General features: G+C 44.4%; 1 long non-coding RNA gene across 1 annotated transcript; it reads right to left on the bottom strand.

The window, feature by feature from the left end:
- Positions 1–2,968: 2,968 nt before the first annotated feature.
- LOC141114595 (uncharacterized) lies at positions 2,969–19,093 on the bottom strand. The gene is made up of 2 exons (XR_012236935.1): positions 18,860–19,093; positions 2,969–3,350 (listed from the first exon to the last, which is right to left on the bottom strand). It is a non-coding gene; the product is annotated as an uncharacterized lncRNA (long non-coding RNA).
- Positions 19,094–19,405: the final 312 nt, after the last annotated feature.

Raw genomic sequence — 19,405 nt, 5'->3', positions numbered from 1 at the left:
TGTATGTGTCTTTGTTTTTAGCTTTGGTCTGTTTTCTGTTTTAGTGTCATAGATGAGGTTTTTTTGTATAGTACGTAGCAGGCTGGACATAGTTCACATTTCTCAGACTACACCTGCAACAAACTTTTCTCCGCAGAACATTTGGTAAATAGCGGTTGTGGAATATGTCCTCCCAATGTGACACCAAGTGGGGTCCCCCCCCCCCGATATTTACAGAGAAAGTCTTCTGGCTGCTTCCTGTGGGACCATCCAGGATTATATGATAGAAATACAAGGTCTGCCATTAGTGATCTCCTTCTGAAAATGCTAAATGCCTGGATGTTATGACCCCCCCCCCTCCCGCTGCGAATGGGAATATCTTGATCCCTGGCACCTGATATGTGGTCCTTTAGTACTTGGTGTGATCCTTTGGGCCCTAGCAGCCATTAGTTGTTTTTTTCCTTGTGAAGGTGACAAATGAAGGAAAGCCAAGAACATTCGGTACACCTGTTCAATCGCCTGGTAACACAAATTGCTAATCAGCCAATCACACGTCAGCAACTCAATGCATTTAGGCATCTAGACATGGTGGAGACGACTTGCTGAAGTTCAAACTGAGCATCAGAATGGGGGGAAGAAAAGGGGATTGAAGTGACTTTTGAACGCGGCATGGTTGTTGGTGGCAGATGGGTTGGTCTGAGTATTTCTGGGATTTTCACACACAACCATCTCTCTGGGTTTACAGAGAGTGGTGGGAAAAAGAGAAAATATCCAGTGAGCGGCAGTTGTGTGGAGGAAAATGCCTTGTTGAGGTCAGAGTAGAATGGGCAGACTGGTTCCAGATGATAGAAAGACAACAGTATTGCCCTGTACACACGGTCGGACTTTGTTCGGACATTCCGACAACAAAATCCTAGGATTATTTCCGACGGATGTTGGCTCAAACTTGTCTTGCATACACACGGTCACACAAAGTTGTCGGAAAATCCGATCGTTCTGAATGCGGTGACATAAAACACGTACGTTGGGACTATAAACGGGGCAGTGGCCAATAGCTTTCATCTCTTTATTTATTCTGAGCATGCGTGGCACTTTGTCCGTCGGATTTGTGTACACATGATCGGAATTTCCGACAACGGATTTTGTTGTCGGAAAATTTTATCTCCTGCTCTCCAACTTTGTGTGTCGGAAAATCCGATGGAAAATGTCCGATTGTCACTTCCTGTGAGCGGCACGGGGAGAAGATCTTACTTCTTAACCATCTTCTATAAACTACCAGTGGCCCCGCCCTTCAAGTAATGGAGATGAAAAGATATGGACAATGTTTGTAATCCATATCAGGAGAGCAGCCTAGGGCGACAACCATGGCTTCCTCCATAGATACAGTGGAGGAGTGATGTAGCCAGCCAGGGACAGGAAGTGTGTTACTCGCATTATCGTCAGGTGATAATAAAGAAAAGAAGCTTGAAAAAAAGAAAAGGAATGGAGTCACCACATCAAGGACTAGTAAGCTGAAATACATTATATCTATGCAGCCCTTTGGTGATGTCAGGAGTCACATACGTCAAGTACATTATTAGTATTATAATAACTGTGGGGGAGGAACTGATGGAGAAAATCAAAGTATATTCAGTGGCAGCAGGTGGCACCTCAAACTCCCCCCCCCCCCTTTTCCGTCACCGGCACCTACCCCATCTAGGCGGTGGGCACATTGGGCGGCGACGGGGATCGGGCATCGGTGGGCACATCGGGCAGCAGCGGGGATCGGGGCATCTGCAGACATCAGGCTACAGCAGGCATCAGGCAGCGGCGGGGATCGGGCATCATCGGGCAGCAGCAGGGATCGGAGCATCAGCAGACATCAGGCTCCGGCGGGCATAGGGCAGCGGCTCCCATGTCTTCTCCTCCTCGCTTCCGCCACACGTCTCCTCCTAGGAGTCCAATAGGATTGCCTGTCCTTTCAGCCAATCGGATGATGGGTATCAGACCCGCTTCCCGATTGGCCGGGAGGAGGATCAGTATTGCAACAGCGAATTTTCATTATTCATCCACTATTTTGAAGCCTTTTAGAGCCTCTGGCCCGCAATCGGAATTCATGCGCCCGGCGTCCTGAAAGAGGCCAGGTGCATTGGATAGGGAGGGTGGTGGTGGTGGATAGGGGAGGCGGCGCCCCTGCACCCACAATGGACGGGTCGCCCCTGGTACAGTTGTTAGGTGGGAGCAGGATAGGCTTCTCTGAAGAAATGGGTTTTCAGGGGTCGTCTAAAAGCAAACAGGGTAGAAGATGATGGAACAGATTGGGGTAGGGAGTTGCATAGGATGGGAGAGGCTCTGGAGAAGTCCTGGAGGCGAGCGTGGTGACGAGGGAGCTAGAGAGCAGGAGGTCTTGGGAGGAATGATTAGGTTGGTCTTTTGGGAATAGGTTAGTGATGTTGTGGATGGCTTTGTAAGTCGTTGTTAGTATTTCGAATTTAATTTGTTGGGTGGTCAAATACATTGACCACCACTGGTCTATTTGATGAACCTTTCTCCATATTGTCCAGTTAAACCCGAAGGGTATCCTCTACTTTCCATCTGGGAGACTTGGTCTCACAGGAACAGGAAGCAAAAGGAGACATCTTTAATTAGGACATGATATCAAAATACCCTATTTTGATACCATGGGGGAGATTAAGGACATCTTTCTGCTGTTATTTATTCCCGGTGACCACCATTGTATAATTTCTTGTCTTGGTATCATAGGACATTGGCTTTGATTATGGTGACCCATAAGATGTAGATGAACTGCCCCCAGAAAGCCCCTTTACCCCCCATCCCCCATTTTATGTTATTGTGTTGGGATAAGGCTGGTGTGCATACCGGATGATGTGGATCAGTGATTGGAGTTTGGAACTTTTTTTTTTTTTAACAAAGGTGGAGTTTGGAACTTTAGAAGGTATTTTATTTCCCGGTAATGTTCAGATGCCATGAAATCAGGCCGAGACAGAAGTACATTACACACTTGTTTAATAATAAAAGTAAAAAGAACAAACGTAGTCAAAACATAGCCAAAGTTCAGTAACCGGAGCGGATAGTCAGCCAAGCCAGAAGTCAGGCATCAATGTAGTGGAACAGCAAGAATCTGGAGCCAGAAGGGATGTCAGCAAAGCCAGTCTTGAACAGGATCGCAGGGGATAGTTTCTGTGATGTTGACCAAGGCGAAGGCAGAGCTCCTCTGGACTGGACGGCTTAAGTAGGCAGGACTGACGAGCAGGATCATCATCAGCTGAGTAACTGTGGAGAGATAAGAGCTGGCAATTAGCCGACAGCTGAGCGGCCAGCTCAGAGAAGGAAGGGCTGAGCCCAGCCCTGACATCAAGCCACACAAAGTCCTAAAGAAAGGAGAAAGAGTTGGAGGGTAAGACATGACACCACTGGGGGTCTTTTACTGAAGAACTAAAAAAAGGGGAAAAGTACCTAGAAATATAGTATGTGGTGTCCTCTGTCCCATGTCATTGGCCGGCAGTGTCCCATCCCACATCCCCCTCCCCATATAAATGGTTAATGATAACATCTGACTCTTTCACCGTGTCTAATTAACCGTGAGAAAAATCTATTGTGACAGTGACACCTTGATGTGTCAGAATTAATCACAACCATTCCAGGGTGAACTCCAAAAGCAAAAAGAGGAAAAAAAAAATATGACAGTCTACTCCCATCAGATTTATGGCTTTTATTGTGTTTCTTGCAACAGTTTTATAATTGTTACCATATATAATATTTTAGCAATCAATAAACAGAATACTGTTAGTTGTTAGTACGTCTCCACCACTTTTCCTGACTCAAGTCAATCGCTGTGTAGCCGGGCCCCTGTGTAGGACTACAGCCTCTGTTCGTAGGATCCTGTGCATCCTTGAGGACATACAGGCATGCATTATCACATTTGGAAAGTAGTGTTGGCGGTGATCATAGGTATATCGCTAGTACAGAAGCTTAGAGCACCGGAGGAATGCCACAGTGAAGACTGGAGCCAATAGGCAGCAGCCTGTTTTTTCTCAATCTAGTGCTGAATATTTATATTTGACAGACGATCGTCTTTCTTTTACCCTGGTGCTCGTCTGATGGGTACAGACTACCGTACAGTACACATGTTTATTGAGAGATAATTGAGAAGAGGTTTCTAAAAGTGTGCTTGGTCCGAGATTTACAGAGGTGTGGATCAAGTGCCAAAAAGACTGGCTAGGATGATTGCTGGAGAGAGACTGACTAGATCAAGTGGTAGAGAGAGAGACTAAAATGATACAGTAAAAGAACCTCTGCGCTATTAAAGGTGAAAAAAATGGAAAAATGCAGCAAAATCTAATGGTGGTCACAAATCAACCAATAACCTAGTGAATAAACAAAATGATTTAGCGCAAAGCCATAAACTGTGACTGAATGGAATGCCCACTGGGGGGTCATGAATGAACGCACCAATAAAAGTGAAACATCAATGTGCTAAATAACTAAAGGATAAATCATGATATAGAAAAAAGGTGTGTAAAAACAAACCTATAGGAAATTATAATCAGGGTGGTGATACACAACAATAATATGATGATTAAATCGTGTAAAAAATGTTATATTAATGTGTAAAAATATATAACGTGGAAATAAAAATATTATGGAGTCCAAGAAATAAGTGTGTAAAACAGTTCATGGATCTTCACAATAGATGAAACAGGATCTGGAGTGTAGATAGTGGTATAATAACAGCTGTTCAATGTGCTCACAGAGCCCTTACCTTAAAAGGCATGGTTAAATGCCATAATATCGGTGGTAGTCTCAAACCATCAGATCCATCCAGAACGTGGATAACGAATGTGGCAACCATGTGGCACCAACTACCACCGATATTATGGCATTTAGAGAGAGAGACTGACTAGATCAAGAACTAGAGAGAGAGACTGACTAGATCAAGAACTAGAGAGAGACTGACTAGATCAAGAACTAGAGAGAGAGACTGACTAGATCAAGAACTAGAGAGAGACTGACTAGTTCAAGTGGTAGAGAGAGGCTGATTAGATCAAGAACTAGAGAGAGAGACTGACTAGATCAAGAACTAGAGAGAGAGACTGACTACATCAAGAACTAGATAGAGAGACTGACTAGATCAAGAACTAGAGAGAGAGACTGACTAGATCAAGAACTAGAGGGAGAGACTGACTAGATCAAGCGCTAGAGAGAGAGACTGACTAGACCAAGAACTAGAGAGAGAGAGAGATTGACTAGATCAAGTGGTAGAGAGAGAGACTGACTAGATCAAGTGGTAGAGAGAGAGACTGACTATATCAAGAACTAGCGAGAGAGACTGACTAGATCAAGAACTAGAGAGAGAGAGACTGACTAGATCAAGAACTAGAGAGAGAGACTGACTAGATCAAGAACTAGAGAGAGAGACTGACTAGATCAAGAACTAGAGAGAGAGAGAGACTGACTAGATCAAGAACTAGAGAGAGAGACTGACTAGATCAAGAACTAGAGAGAGAGACTGACTAGATCAAGTGGTAGAGAGAGACTGACTAGATCAAGAACTAGAGAGAGAGACTGACTAGATCAAGTGGTAGAGAGAGAGACTGACTAGATCAAGAACTAGAGAGAGAGACTGACTAGATCAAGAACTAGAGAGAGACTGACTAGATCAAGAACTAGAGAGAGATTGACTAGATCAAGCACTAGAGAAAGAGACTGACTAGATCAAGAACTAGAGAGAGACTGACTAGATCAAGAACTAGAGAGAGAGACTGACTAGATCAAGAACTAGAGAGAGAGACTGACTAGATCAAGCGCTAGAGAGAGACTGACTAGATCAAGTGATAGAGAGAGACTGACTAGATCAAGAACTAGAGAGAGACTGACTAGATCAAGCGCTAGAGAGAGACTGACTAGACCAAGTGCTAGAGAGAGACTGACTAGATCAAGAACTAGAGAGAGAGACTGACTAGATTAAGAACTAGAGAGAGAGAGTGACTAGATTAAGAACTAGAGAGAGAGACTGACTAGATCAAGAACTAGAGAGAGACTGACTAGATCAAGCGCTAGAGAGAGAGACTGACTAGATCAAGCGCTAGAGAGAGAGACTGACTAGATCAAGCGCTAGAGAGAGACTGACTAGATAAAGTGATAGAGAGAGACTGACTAGATCAAGTGCTAGAGAGAGACTGACTAGATCAAGAACTAGAGAGAGACTGACTAGATCAAGCGCTAGAGAGAGAGACTGACTAGATCAAGCGCTAGAGAGAGAGACTGACTAGATCAAGAACTAGAGAGAGACTGACTAGATCAAGTGCTAGAGAGACTGACTAGATCAATAACTAGAGAGAGAGACTGACTAGATCAAGTGCTAGAGAGACTGACTAGATCAAGAACTAGAGAGAGAGACTGACTAGATCAAGAACTAGAGAGAGAGACTGACTAGATCAAGAACTAGAGAGAGAGAATGACTAGATCAAGCGCTAGAGAGAGACTGACTAGACCAAGTGCTAGAGAGACTGACTAGATCAAGAACTAGAGAGAGAGACTGACTAGATCAAGAACTAGAGAGCGAGACTGACTAGATTAAGAACTAGAGAGAGAGACTGACTAGATCAAGAACTAGAGAGAGAGAGACTGACTAGATCAAGAACTAGAGAGAGAGACTGACTAGATCAAGAACTAGAGAGAGAGACTGACTAGATCAAGAACTAGAGAGAGAGAGACTGACTAGATCAAGAACTAGAGAGAGACTGAATAGATCAAGCACTAGAGAGAGACTGACTAGATCAAGAACTAGAGAGAGAGACTGACTAGATCAAGAACTAGAGAGAGAGACTGACTAGATCAAGAACTAGAGAGAGAGACTGACTAGATCAAGCGCTAGAGAGAGACTGACTAGACCAAGTGCTAGAGAGAGACTGACTAGATCAAGAACTAGAGAGAGAGACTGACTAGATTAAGAACTAGAGAGAGAGACTGACTAGATCAAGAACTAGAGAGAGAGAGACTGGCTAGATCAAGAACTAGAGAGAGAGACTGACTAGATCAAGAACTAGAGAGAGAGAGACTGACTAGATCAAGAACTAGAGAGAGACTGAATAGATCAAGCGCTAGAGAGAGAGACTGACTAGATCAAGTGGTAGAGAGAGACTGACTAGATCAAGAACTAGAGAGAGAGACTGACTTGATCAAGAACTAGAGAGAGACTGACTAGATCAAGTGGTAGAGAGAGACTGACTAGATCAAGTGCTAGAGAGAGACTGACTAGATCAAGTGCTAGAGAGAGACTGACTAGATCAAGAACTAGAGAGAGAGACTGACTAGATCAAGCGCTAGAGAGAGAGAGACTGACTAGATCAAGCGCTAGAGAGAGACTGACTAGATCAAGAACTAGAGAGAGAGAGACTGATGCCGTGTACACACAATCTGAATTTTGGTCGGAAAAAGATATGACTGCTTTTCCGATGGGATTCCGCTCAAGCTTGTCTTGCATACACACGGTCACATAAAAGTTCTCCGAACTTTTAATCATCAAGAACGCGGTGACGTACAACACTACGACAAGCCGAGAAAATTAAGTTCACTGCTTCCGAGCATGCGTTGAATTGTTTCTGAGCATGCGTGTTTTTTTTGTGCGTCCGAATTGCATACAGGCGATCGCTTTTTCGGATAGGAATTTTTTCTAACCGAAAAATAGAGAACCTGCTCTCAATCTTTTGCTGGCTGGAGTTCCGCCAGCAAAAGTCCGATGGAGCATACACACGGTCGCATTTTCTGACCAAAAGCTCTCATCGGTCTTTTGCTGGCAGCATTTCCGATCGTGTGTACGGGGCATGACTAGATCAGGTGGTAGAGAGAGGCTGACTACATCAAGAACTATGGATCAAAAAGTTTGCCAAACTCCAACACAGGATGGAACTGTGGAAGTTTACAGTAGCGCAGTGCCACGTCCTAAACATCAATGGTCAAATAGAAAAATGGAAAAATTGACTTTCCAGGCACCACTTATAGAAAAAAATATATAATCTTTATTAAACATATAATACAAACATTAAAATATTGCAAATGCATGCTACAAACAACTAAACCTCTCTAATATGGATCATGAATGTCAAAACCATGTCGGTATAGACACGTATGACTATACTGAATTGTAACATACAACAAAGCTCTACATGTTTCGCGAAAATCACTTCTTCAGGAGCTTGATAAACAATCTAAGAAGAGAAAAAGGCAATCAATAACATTTATAATAGTTTGTAATAATGGTATGAAGTCTCAAGAATTTGCAGGGAATATCAAAAAGGGGGGCCATAACCAGGGAATGCAGAAAGTGCAACGGGTGACATGTGGGGACGTGCCAAGTAAAACAATTTCTAATGGCATCATCTAGTTGGGTAGTGTAGCATGCTGTTGCTGCGGGTTATATGTGTGGCCGGATAGCCGCAGTCTGTCCCCTTGTGGGAATGACTTATGCGGCATTTGTGGTCCAGGTTTGTTATTCTCCCTCCTGTGGTTTCTCTCCCCCCTATGTGGCCGTCTCACCACCCACTGTTTAGGCTTTGTTTACCGGCCCCATGCAATGTTCTTTAACATTGCTGTCTCGGAGTGCACACTTGGGGGAGCTCTCAGCCCTGAGGCTCACAGGGTGACGCTCCTCTCGCACGGCTGCGTCTGTTGTAGCCGTTTTGCGGACTGCGCATGCATGTTATTGATTGCCTTTTTCTCTCCTTAGATTGTTTATCAAGCTCCTGAAGAAGCAATTTTCGTGAAACATGTAGAGCTTTGTTGTATGTTACAATTCAGTATAGTCATACATGTCTATACCGACACGGTTTTGACATTCATGATCCATGTTGGAGAGGTTTAGCTGCTTGTTGCATGTATTTGCAATATTTTAATGTTTTTCCGTGTATTATATGTTTACATTTTATATATATTTTTTTTCTATAATTGGTGCCTGGAAAGTCTATTTTTCTATTAGATCAAGAACTAGAGAAAGACTGACTAGATCAAATGCTGGAGAGAGACTGACTAGATCAAGTGCTAGAGAGAGAGAGACTAGATCAAGAACTAAAGAAACACTGACTAGATCAAGAACTAGAGAAAGAGACTGACTAGTTCAAGAACTAGACAGAGAGACTGATTAGACCAAATACTAGGGAGAGACTGACTAGATCAAGAACTAGACAGAGACTGAATAGATCAAGAACTAGGGATAGACAGACTAGATCAAGAACTAGAGAAAGAGACTGACTAGATCAAGAACTAGAAAGAGAGACTGACTAGATCAAGTGCTGGAGAGAGACTGACTAGATCAAGTGCTAGAGAGAGAGAGAGAGAGACTAGATCAAGAACTAGAGAAAGAGACTAATTAGACCAAATACTAGGGAGAGACTGATTAGATCAAGAACTAGAGAAAGACTGACTAGATCAAGTGCTGGAGAGAGACTGACTGGATCAAGTGCTCGAGAGAGAGAGACTAGATCAAGTGTTGGAGAGAGATTGTCTAGACAAAGTACTAGAGAGACTGACTAGATCAAGTACTGCAGAAAGACTGTCTAGATCAAGTTCTAGAGAGAGACTGACTAGACCAAGTATTAGAGAGAGACTGATTAGATCAAGAACTAGAGAGAGACTGACTAGATCAAGAACTAGAGAGAGAGACTGACCAGATCAAGTTCTAGAGAGAGACTGACTAGACCAAGTACTAGAGAAAGACTGACTAGATCAAGTGCTAGAGAGAGACTGACTAGATAGAGACTAAGTAGATCAAGTGCTAGAGAGACTGACTAGATCAAGAACTAGAGAGAGAGACTGACCAGATCAAGTTCTAGAGAGAGACTGACTAGACCAAGTACTAGAGAAAGACTGACTAGATCAAGTGCTAGAGAGAGACTGACTAGATAGAGACTAAGTAGATCAAGTGCTAGAGAGACTGACTAGATCAAGTGCTAGAGAGAGAGAGTGACTAGACCAAGTACGAGAGAGAGACTGACTAGATCAAGTGCTAGAGAGAGCGAGTGACTAGACCAAATGCGAGAGAGAGACTGACTAGATCAAGTGCTAGAGAGCGCGAGTGACTAGACCAAATGCGAGAGAGAGACTGACTAGATCAAGTGCTGGAGAGAGACTGTCTAGATCAAGTGCTAATGAAAGAGACTGACTAGAGCAAGTGCTAGAGAGAGACTGGCTAGATCAAGTTCTAGAGAGAGAGACTGACTAGATCAAGTGTTGGAGAGACTGCCTAGAATCATGTGCTGGAGGGAGACTGTCTAGATCAAGTGTTTGAGAGACTGACTAGATCAAGAACTAAAGACTGACTAGATCAAGTGCTGGAGAGAGAGTGTCTAGATCAAGTGCTAATGAAAGAGACTGACTAGAGCAAGTGCTAGAGAGAGACTGGCTAGATCAAGTTCTAGAGAGAGACAGACTAGATCAAGTGTTGGAGAGACTGCCTAGAATCATGTGCTAGAGAGAGAGAGACTGACTAAATCAAGTGTTTGAGAGACTGACTAGATCAAGAACTAGAGACTGACTAGAGCAAGTGCTGGAGAGAGAGTGACTAGACCAAGTGCCCTGGTATATATTTATTTTCAGCAGGTGGCTGGCTTTCTCATGAAAGCGGTCCAAGTGGCCCGAGAAACGATCCGATGATGCGGCCGCCTGGTCAGAGAGGTGAACAGATTGTCTCTGATCACCTCTATGGCCTTGGAGGACTGGAGCGACATCATGACGTCACTTCCTGTCTAGGGTGGACGTAAACAATTTTATTTATTTTTTTAAAGCAAAACAGCAATACTTTTTTTTTTATCTTTTGCTTTTAAAGGTAAAGAAGATATTTGGGGTCTTATTGACCCCCGATCTCTTCATAAAGAGGACCTGTCATCCCTTATTTCTATTACGGGGATATTTACTTTCCTTGTAATAGGAATAAAAGGGATGAAAAAAAATTAAAGGAAAAGTGTAAAAAAAAAAAAAAAAAAAAAAACATTTTTAAAGCGTCCCCATCCCCCCATTCTTGCGCGTAGAAGCGAATGCTTACATAAGTCGCACACGTATATCTAAACGATGTTCACACCATACATGTGAGGTATCACCATGCACGTCTGAGTGAGAGCAATAATTACCTCTAAACTGGTAACCTGTAAAAATTATTAAAGCGTCGCCTATGGAGATTTTTAAGTACCGTAGTTTGTTGCCATTCCACGAGCGTGTGCAATTTTAATGTTTGACATGTTAGGTATCTATTTACTGGGCGGAACATCATCTTTCATATTTTACAAAGAAATTCAGGTAAATATTGTGTTTTCATTTTTTTGACTCACTAAAGTGTATTTTTTCCCCCCAAAAATTGTGTTTGAATAACCACGATGTGACATAAAAAATTACAATGATCGCCATTTTATTCCCTAGGGCCTCTGCTAAAAAAACATATAATGTTTAGGGGTTCTAATTATTTTCTAGCAAAAAAATACTGATTTAAACTTGTAAACAAAAAGTAGCAGAAAAGGCTTGGTCGGCAATTGGTTAGTCAGAGGTGATTGTGTTTGATTGTCATTGCTGGTTACTCCACAGTGATTCTGTTTGATTGTCATTGCTGATTATTCCACAGTGATTCTGTTTGATTGTCATTGCTGATTATTCCACAGTGATTCTGCTTGATTGTCACTGCTGATTACTCCATAGTGATTCTGTTGATTTTCACTGCTGATTACTCCATAGTGATTCTGTTTGATTTTCACTGCTGGTTACTCCACTGTGATTCTGTTTGATTTTCACTGCTGGTTACTCCACTGTGATTCTGTTTGATTTTCACTGCTGATTATTCGACGGTGATTCCGTTTGATTTTCACTACTGATTACAACACATTAATTCCATTTGATTTTCACTGCTGGGTACTCCACAGTGATTCTGTTTGATTGTCACTGCTAATTACTTAACAGTAATTCTGTTTGACTTTCACTAATAATTATTCCATAGTGATTCTGTTTGATTGTCACTGCTGATTACTCCACTGTGGTTCTGTTTGATTTTCACTGCTAATTACTTCATAGTGATTCTGTTTGATTTTCACTGGTGATTACGCCACAGTAATTTTGTTTGATTGTCACTGCTGATTATGCCACAGTGATTCTGTTTGATTGTCACTGCTGATTACTCCACAGTGATTCTGTTTGACTTTCACTGTTGATTATGCCACAGTGATCCTGATTGATTTTCACTGCTGATTACTCCACAGTGATTCTGTTTGATTTTTACTGCTGATTACTCCACAGTGATGCTGATTTATTTCCACTGCTGATTACTCCACAGTGATGCTGATTTATTTCCACTGCTGATTACTCCACAGTGATGCTGATTTATTTCCACTGCTGATTACTCCATGGTGATTCTGTTTGATTTTCACTGCTGATTACTCCATGGTGATGCTGATTTATTTCCACTGCTGATTAGTATATATTAAATAAGGTCTAATCTGGCATGGGGAAGTTAGGCATTTAGCCGATGGGCCGAAAGGGGTTAACCGTGAGCAGCGCGTCACGCAGATTCTATCCACGAACAGCTGACTGATCTTCCCATTTTTTTCAAGCCTGCTCTGTTTTCTCTTGCTTGATCCTCCTGTGTTTGTTTTCGAGGGACCGGCCCTGTGAATAACAGCCGGCTGACAGCTCGTGTCTTCTCAGCCTTTCGCTGAATATCTTCTGGCCGAACCTAAAAGCTCAGCCTGAAAAAAGAGAGAGGAAAAAATGTAGCTTTTCTCGAAAATCAGGATACACTTTGTATAGGAGACGCTAAGCGCTGGAATAAAGGATTTGTATCGCTAGATAAGCAGGGGACGTGTTCCAGCCGGTCGATGGATTAGGAAATGGGGGAGAGGGCCTGACGGGAAACCCAAGAACGACGCAGAGGGGCGCATGGAGAACTCTTTATAGGAACCGACCTATTTCCTGAAGGGGACTATAATAAAACATGACAAGAAGTCAGTAAAAGTCGACATTTAAAGTGGACTTGTCATTAACCTTACAAGTTTGCATGGATACATTCCGAACCTGTCACAATAGACAGCAACAGTATAAAGTCTCAGATAAGCACCGCCTTTAATGAATAGAAAGAGTGTCAGTAAAGGGCGCCACACCAGAGTCCAGAATTCTTTTTTTATTGAATAATCAGCAGAAATCCAACACGTTCCAGAGCTCCACACCCTCTACCTTCACCAGGGCTGTCACTTCAGAAATTCCTGGGCTGGATAGTTAGCTCCAGCAGGTAATGCAGGGTAGGGCCGGGACAGGGGGGGGGGCAGGAGGGACGGCTGCCCTGGGCACTGTGGTATCATATGAGGTGGAGGGGGGTGCCACAAGGAGATTAGAGAGGGGAGGGGGAATTTGTGTTGGGAAGAGGGAATTTGGGAGGCATCAGGGGAGTAAGAATTGTTCTAAGAGGGGAAATTTGATGGGGGGGGGTCTTAGGAGTGGTGATTTGGGGGGGGATTCGTGTTGGAAGAGGGGGATGGGGGAAGAGGATTTGTGCTAAATGGGGGATTTGGTGGGTTTGTGTTAAAAGATGTGATATGGCAGAGGGGGAGGCGATTTGTGTTGGGGGGGATTTTTTTTGGGGGGGGTTGGAGTGGGGGTGAGGATTTGTGCCCAGAAGGGAGAATTGAAGGGTAGACGAATTGTGCTAGGATTTTTTTTTGGGGGGGGGTGAGTTTGTGCTGTGCCGGGGGGATGTCATCAGTTTGCTGCAGGCAATCCTTCTGGATAGAAAAGCGGATGAAGGCATGGTCAGGGGGAGCACCAGTGATTGCATCTGATAAAAAAAAAACAATCCGTAGATCCAGAAATACATGCAGCCGAAGTTACGTTCAAATCTTCTTTTTCAGAAGTGACTTCAGCTGCTGAAGGAAAGAAGGTCAGGCTTAGGCCTTTCCATATCCCAAGCTTCCCCATTGGTCCTTTTTTTGTTACCGGCATCTCAGGGGCTCTTGGAACTCATGAACTCCTGGAAATGACCAATAAAATGCCACGGCAGCATAACTATATCTTTCAAATGCCAGGATCTATGGGTTACAAATGAGGAATTGAAAGATCCTTTCTATCCATGTGTAGCCACGTACAAAGAGATTTCCCCTCACTTCCTGTCTGGTAAAGCTGTAGTCACTACAACAGGAAATGAGGGGAATTCTCTTTCTTTAGTGACCACACACGGATAGATAGGATCTTTCAAGTGATCATTTGTAAACCACAGACCCTCGATTCAAATGGTTTGGTAATGCAGTGGTGGCCTTTAATTGATCGTTTCTGATTGGCTGACTGAATTGTAATCCAGATTGATTTAAAAAAAAAATTCTGTTAAAATATATTTTCGATCAATACCATATTTGCTGCATTGTTTGATATCATTATTGATGATGAATTGATAGTTTGTGCCCTGCCCAGAGGCAGCTCTTTAATTAGGCAAATACCTCCTACATCAGTGAACCCATTTACCTTGTATTTACTCTGCAGACTCTGCTAACTCTGATTTTATGGAGGAACTCTGCTAACTGTGATGTAAGGAGGAACTCTGCTAACTCTGATTTTACGGAGGAACTCTGCTAACTCTGATGTAAGGGGGAACGCTGCTTACTCTAATGTAAGGGGGAACTCTGCTTACTCTGATATAAGGGGGAACTCTGCTTACTCTGATATAAGGGGGGACTCTGCTTACTCTGATGTAAGGAGGAACTCTGCTAACTCTTATGTAAGGAGGAACTCTGCTAACTCTGATTTTACGGAGGAACTCTGCTAACTGTGATGTAGGGAGGAACTCTGCTAACTCTGATTTTACGGAGGAACTCTGCTAACTCTGATGTAAGGGGGAACTCTGCTTACTCTGATGTAAGGGGGAACTCTGCTTACTCTGATGTAAGGGGGAACTCTGCTTACTCTGATGTAAGGGGGAACTCTGCTTACTCTGATGTAAGGGGGAACTCTGCTTACTCTGACGTAAGGGGGAACTCTGCTTACTCTGATGTAAGGGGGAACTCTGTTTACTCTGAGTTTCCCTTTACATCAGCGTAAGCAGAGTTCCCCCTTACATCAGAGTAAGCAGCGTTCCCCCTTACATCAGAGTAAGCAGAGTTCCCCCTTACACTCTGATGTAAGGGGGAACTCTGCTAACTCTGATGTAAGGGGGAACTCTGCTAACTCTGATGTAAGGAGGAACTCTGCTTACTCTGATGTAAGGGGGAACTCTGCTTACTCTGATGTAAGGGGGAACTCTGCTTACTCTGATGTAAGGAGGAACTCTGCTTACTCTGATGTAAGGAGGAACTCTGCTAACTCTGATGTAAGGAGGATCTCTGCTTACTCTGATGTAAGGGGGAATGCTGCTAGCTCTGATGTAAGGGGGAACTCTGGTTACTCTGATGTAAGGGGGAACTCTGCTTAATCTGATGTAAGGGGGAGCTCTGCTTACGCTGATGTAAAGGGGAACTCTGTGGAGCCTGATGTAAAGGGGAATGTTGTGGATTCTGGTGTAAAGGGGAACTCTGGGGTATGAGGTTCTTTGGTCACCAGAGCCCCCCCCCCACTTACATCAGCATACACAGAGTTCCCCCTTACATCAGAGTTAGCAAAGTTACAGTGCAAGGGGGATTCTGAGATAAGGAGGAACTCTGCAAACTAAGAGGAGGGGGGCTCTGGTGACCAGAGAACCTCTTACACCAGGGTCAGCAGAGTTCCCCTTTACATCAGGGTCAGCAGAGTTCCCCTTTACATCAGGCTCCGCAGAGTTCCCCTTTACATCAGGGTCAGCAGAGTTCCCCTTTGCATCAGGCTCCGTAGAGTTCCCCTTTACATCAGGGTCAGCGGAGTTCCCCTTTACATGAGGGTCAGCAGAGTTCCCCTTTACATGAGGGTCAGCAGAGTTCCCCTTTACATGAGGGTCAGCAGAGTTCCCCTTTACATGAGGGTCAGCAGAGTTCCCCTTTACATGAGGGTCAGCAGAGTTCCCCTTTACATCAGGGTCCGCAGAGTTCGCCTTTACATCAGGGTCCGCAGAGTTCCCCTTTACATCAGGGTCCGCAGAGTTCCCCTTTACATCAAGGTCCGCAGAGTTCCCCTTTACATCAAGGTCCGCAGAGTTCCCCTTTACATCAGGGTCGGCAGAGTTCCCCTTTACATCAGGGTCCGCAGAGTTCCCCTTTACATCAGGGTCAGCAGAGTTCCCCTTTACATCAGGGTCCGCAGAGTTCCCCTTTACATCAGGGTCCGCAGAGTTCCCCTTTACGTCAGGGTCCGCAGAGTTCCCCTTTACATCAGGGTCCGCAGAGTTCCCCTTTACGTCAGGGTCCGCAGAGTTCCCCTTTACATCAGGGTCCGCAGAGTTCCCCTTTACATCAGGGTCCGCAGAGTTCCCCTTTACATCAGGGTCCGCAGAGTTCCCCTTTACATCAGGGTCGGCAGAGTTCCCCTTTACATCAGGGTCCACAGAGTTCCGGCTTGCACTGTAAGGGAAACCCTGCAGACTCTGATATAAAGGGGGCTCTGGGAATGCTGGGAACTCTGATGTAAGAAGGGATTCTAATGTAAGGGCAGGAAGGGGGGCCCACTGCAGAACATGTGGAAGGGTCCCTCTACAGGACTATAATAAAGGGTCCCACAATGGGGGTAAAGGGCCCTGGGCTCGGGTCGGGGGAGCCTTTCATGTTTTTTTTGCACCGGGGGACCTCTGCAGTGTTAAATTTTTTTTTTGGGAGATGAGAGGAAACTTTAACGCTGCTGTGCACAGCCACTGACTTCTGGAGATTATTTCTCCCATTAGGGGCATGCCTGGGGCCTCATGTCTAAGTTTTGCCTAAGCCCAGGGGTAGGCAACCTCGGCCCTCCAAGCTGCGGTGAAACTACAAATCCCATCATGCCCCTGCCTCCAGGAGTCCTGCCTGAGATTGTCAGGGTCTTGCAATGTCTCATGGGACTTGTAGTTTCAAAACGGCTGGGGGGGGGCGGCGATGTTGCCTACCCCCTGGCCTAAGGCCTCACAAAGCCCAGAGCTGCCTCTGGCCCCGCCCCCACTTCATTTTTCTGCATTGTATTTCATTAGCATGCTGACATCTAGTGGCAGTTTCTGGCCACTACAGCTTGTTTACTATGTGATTTTAGTATCTTCCTCGGTTCTCCCCCCTCCTGTTTAGTGCTAGTTAGTTTAGTCCTATCTAGACTCACCCCACTTCTTCCAGCTGTGCATGGGAGCCAATCAGCTTCTAACTTCAGGTTGTTCATTGAAGCGTTGACAATAAAACCTGGAAGCTGATTGGCTTCTATGCAGAGCTGCACCAGATTTTGCACTCTCCGGTTTTAGTAAATCGATCCCGTTGTCTTCTTAGGCTTCAAAAGACTGGAAAAACATCCTCTGTACTGCAACTAGGTGGAGTAAATGTATTGTATTGTATCCAACTTCTGCGCCCCACTGAAGAGTTAAGCTGCCTGTGGATGGTGTCAAGTCAGCCGGTGTCCATTACGGGTACAGGTTACCGAAATCGATCCGTTCAGATACACGAGGATGCTGCAAAACCGCCCCACAATGCATGCAGCTGGGGCACATGGGGGGGGAGGCATCATGTTAACCCCCCCCCCCCTCACCACCTGCCAATCGCCTGTGAAACGTGATCCACGCACGGATTGTTTTGGAGAGGCGTGGCAATTTAGCCACACTTCTAAGTGTGCTGAATCTAAATGTGGCCACACACACCTATCAATATCAGCCTATCAATATGGTTTTACAATCGATCATTCAGTGCACCTGCAATAATGAAACTTAAAAAAAAAAAATCCTAGTGAGCTCTATATTCACTTTGACTCTGCCAAGACGATCGGCTGTGGTTGTCATTTTGACGATCGCTTCCTGATCGACTGAACACAAATCTGAGAACTGATCATGAATGGAAATAATTGGGTGATCGTCTTCGATAGAACGTTTCCATTCATAACTGATATGTTGTCATTTTCGATCTATATTTTTTTTTTGTCGATGGAACGGTACCGAAACATGCGATGTTTTCCATCGACGATCGATCGCTTGTGCCTGAACCGATCTCAAGTCGCGACGTGCATGGCTACCTTAGGTGCCAGGTCCCCGCCGTATTGGGGTGTCCAAGCGCTCGCTTTTTTTTTTTTACGCATTCCTGTGCGTTTCTGGCAGCCCCGTTCATTTTAACAAAAAAAGTGTGGCAGGTGTTTTTTTTATTTTTTTATTATTATTTTTTATTTTTTTATTTATTTTTTTAAATTATTTTTTATTTTTTTTTTAAAATCACGCCAGCCGCACCAAACCGCATGGAACTGTGATGCCATGCGGTTTAGCGGGCCGCAAACGCATACTACGTTTGTGAGATGCGTGGGGTGCTTATAATTCATAACGCCACCTGGAGGCAGTGCGTTCCTGTGCGGGTGCGCAAAAAAAGGGCGTTTTTTTTTCCCGTTCCGCAACTGGCCCGAGGGGCTCGTATTCTGCGCCGTTTAGTGCGTGAATGCTGGAAAACAACACGCTGGTCGGTGATTTTTAAAAATTTTTTTTTAACTTTTTAAAAATGTTACTTTGTGACAAAGTAACATTTCATTAAACTCTATGCACGTTGGGCATGTTGCGTCACCACGCCCGGAGGTGTTGCCCTGCGTAAAAATGGGCACATGCCACGTTTTTACGCAACGTAAGGTTATGGTGTGAACAGGGCACATAGAAAACAATTTCTGCCGTCTATGTTGCCCTTGCCTATGTTTCCAATGCAGCTCTGGTGTGAATGAGCCCCAATGGAGCCCCCCCAGTAAAACACAGCAGCGGCATTATCCCCCCCCCCCATCCCAACGAGTGGAAGGGGTTAAACCTACTTCATAGAAAGTTTACCTGAGTCCAGAAACTTTTTTTTCTTTTTTCTTTCCTCCTTCTCGCTGGAAAGGGGCTGAGCGCGAGCGAGCGAGATTAGGACAAGCCGCGGCACGAAGCGGAGTACAGTGCATATTAAAAGGCAGGATTTACTGTTGACTTACATTTTTCGGAGGGGCGTATGCTGGCCTATCGGTTTGCTGAGGATTTATGTAGCAGTTCGGTTGTTATACATCCTGCGCCAACTCCCAGGAGATTGACAGCGGAGTCGGGAAAAACCTCCATTATTCCTACTGAACCTTTAAAGAGGCACTCCGGGCCTACTTTATTTATAAAGTGGCCTCTTTCCACGGAGGAACCCTTGAAATCACTACCCCTACTAAAAGGGATGTCTGCAAGCTCACAGTATCGTTTTTAACAATTGTGGAAAAGTTCCCCCTACATTGGTAGTAGTCAATAGAAAAGTTCGCCATTTATTGGTGGTCTGTGGAAAAGTTCCCCCTACATTGATGGTCAATGGAGAAGTTCCTCCTACATTAGTAGTCAGTGGAAAAGTTCTTCCTACAT

Source organism: Aquarana catesbeiana, linkage group LG12 (genome assembly GCF_042186555.1).
Source record: "Aquarana catesbeiana isolate 2022-GZ linkage group LG12, ASM4218655v1, whole genome shotgun sequence".
NCBI lineage: Eukaryota > Metazoa > Chordata > Amphibia > Anura > Ranidae > Aquarana > Aquarana catesbeiana.
Note: the sequence above shows the minus strand (reverse complement) of the source record. Positions and strands in the feature narration are given on the sequence as shown.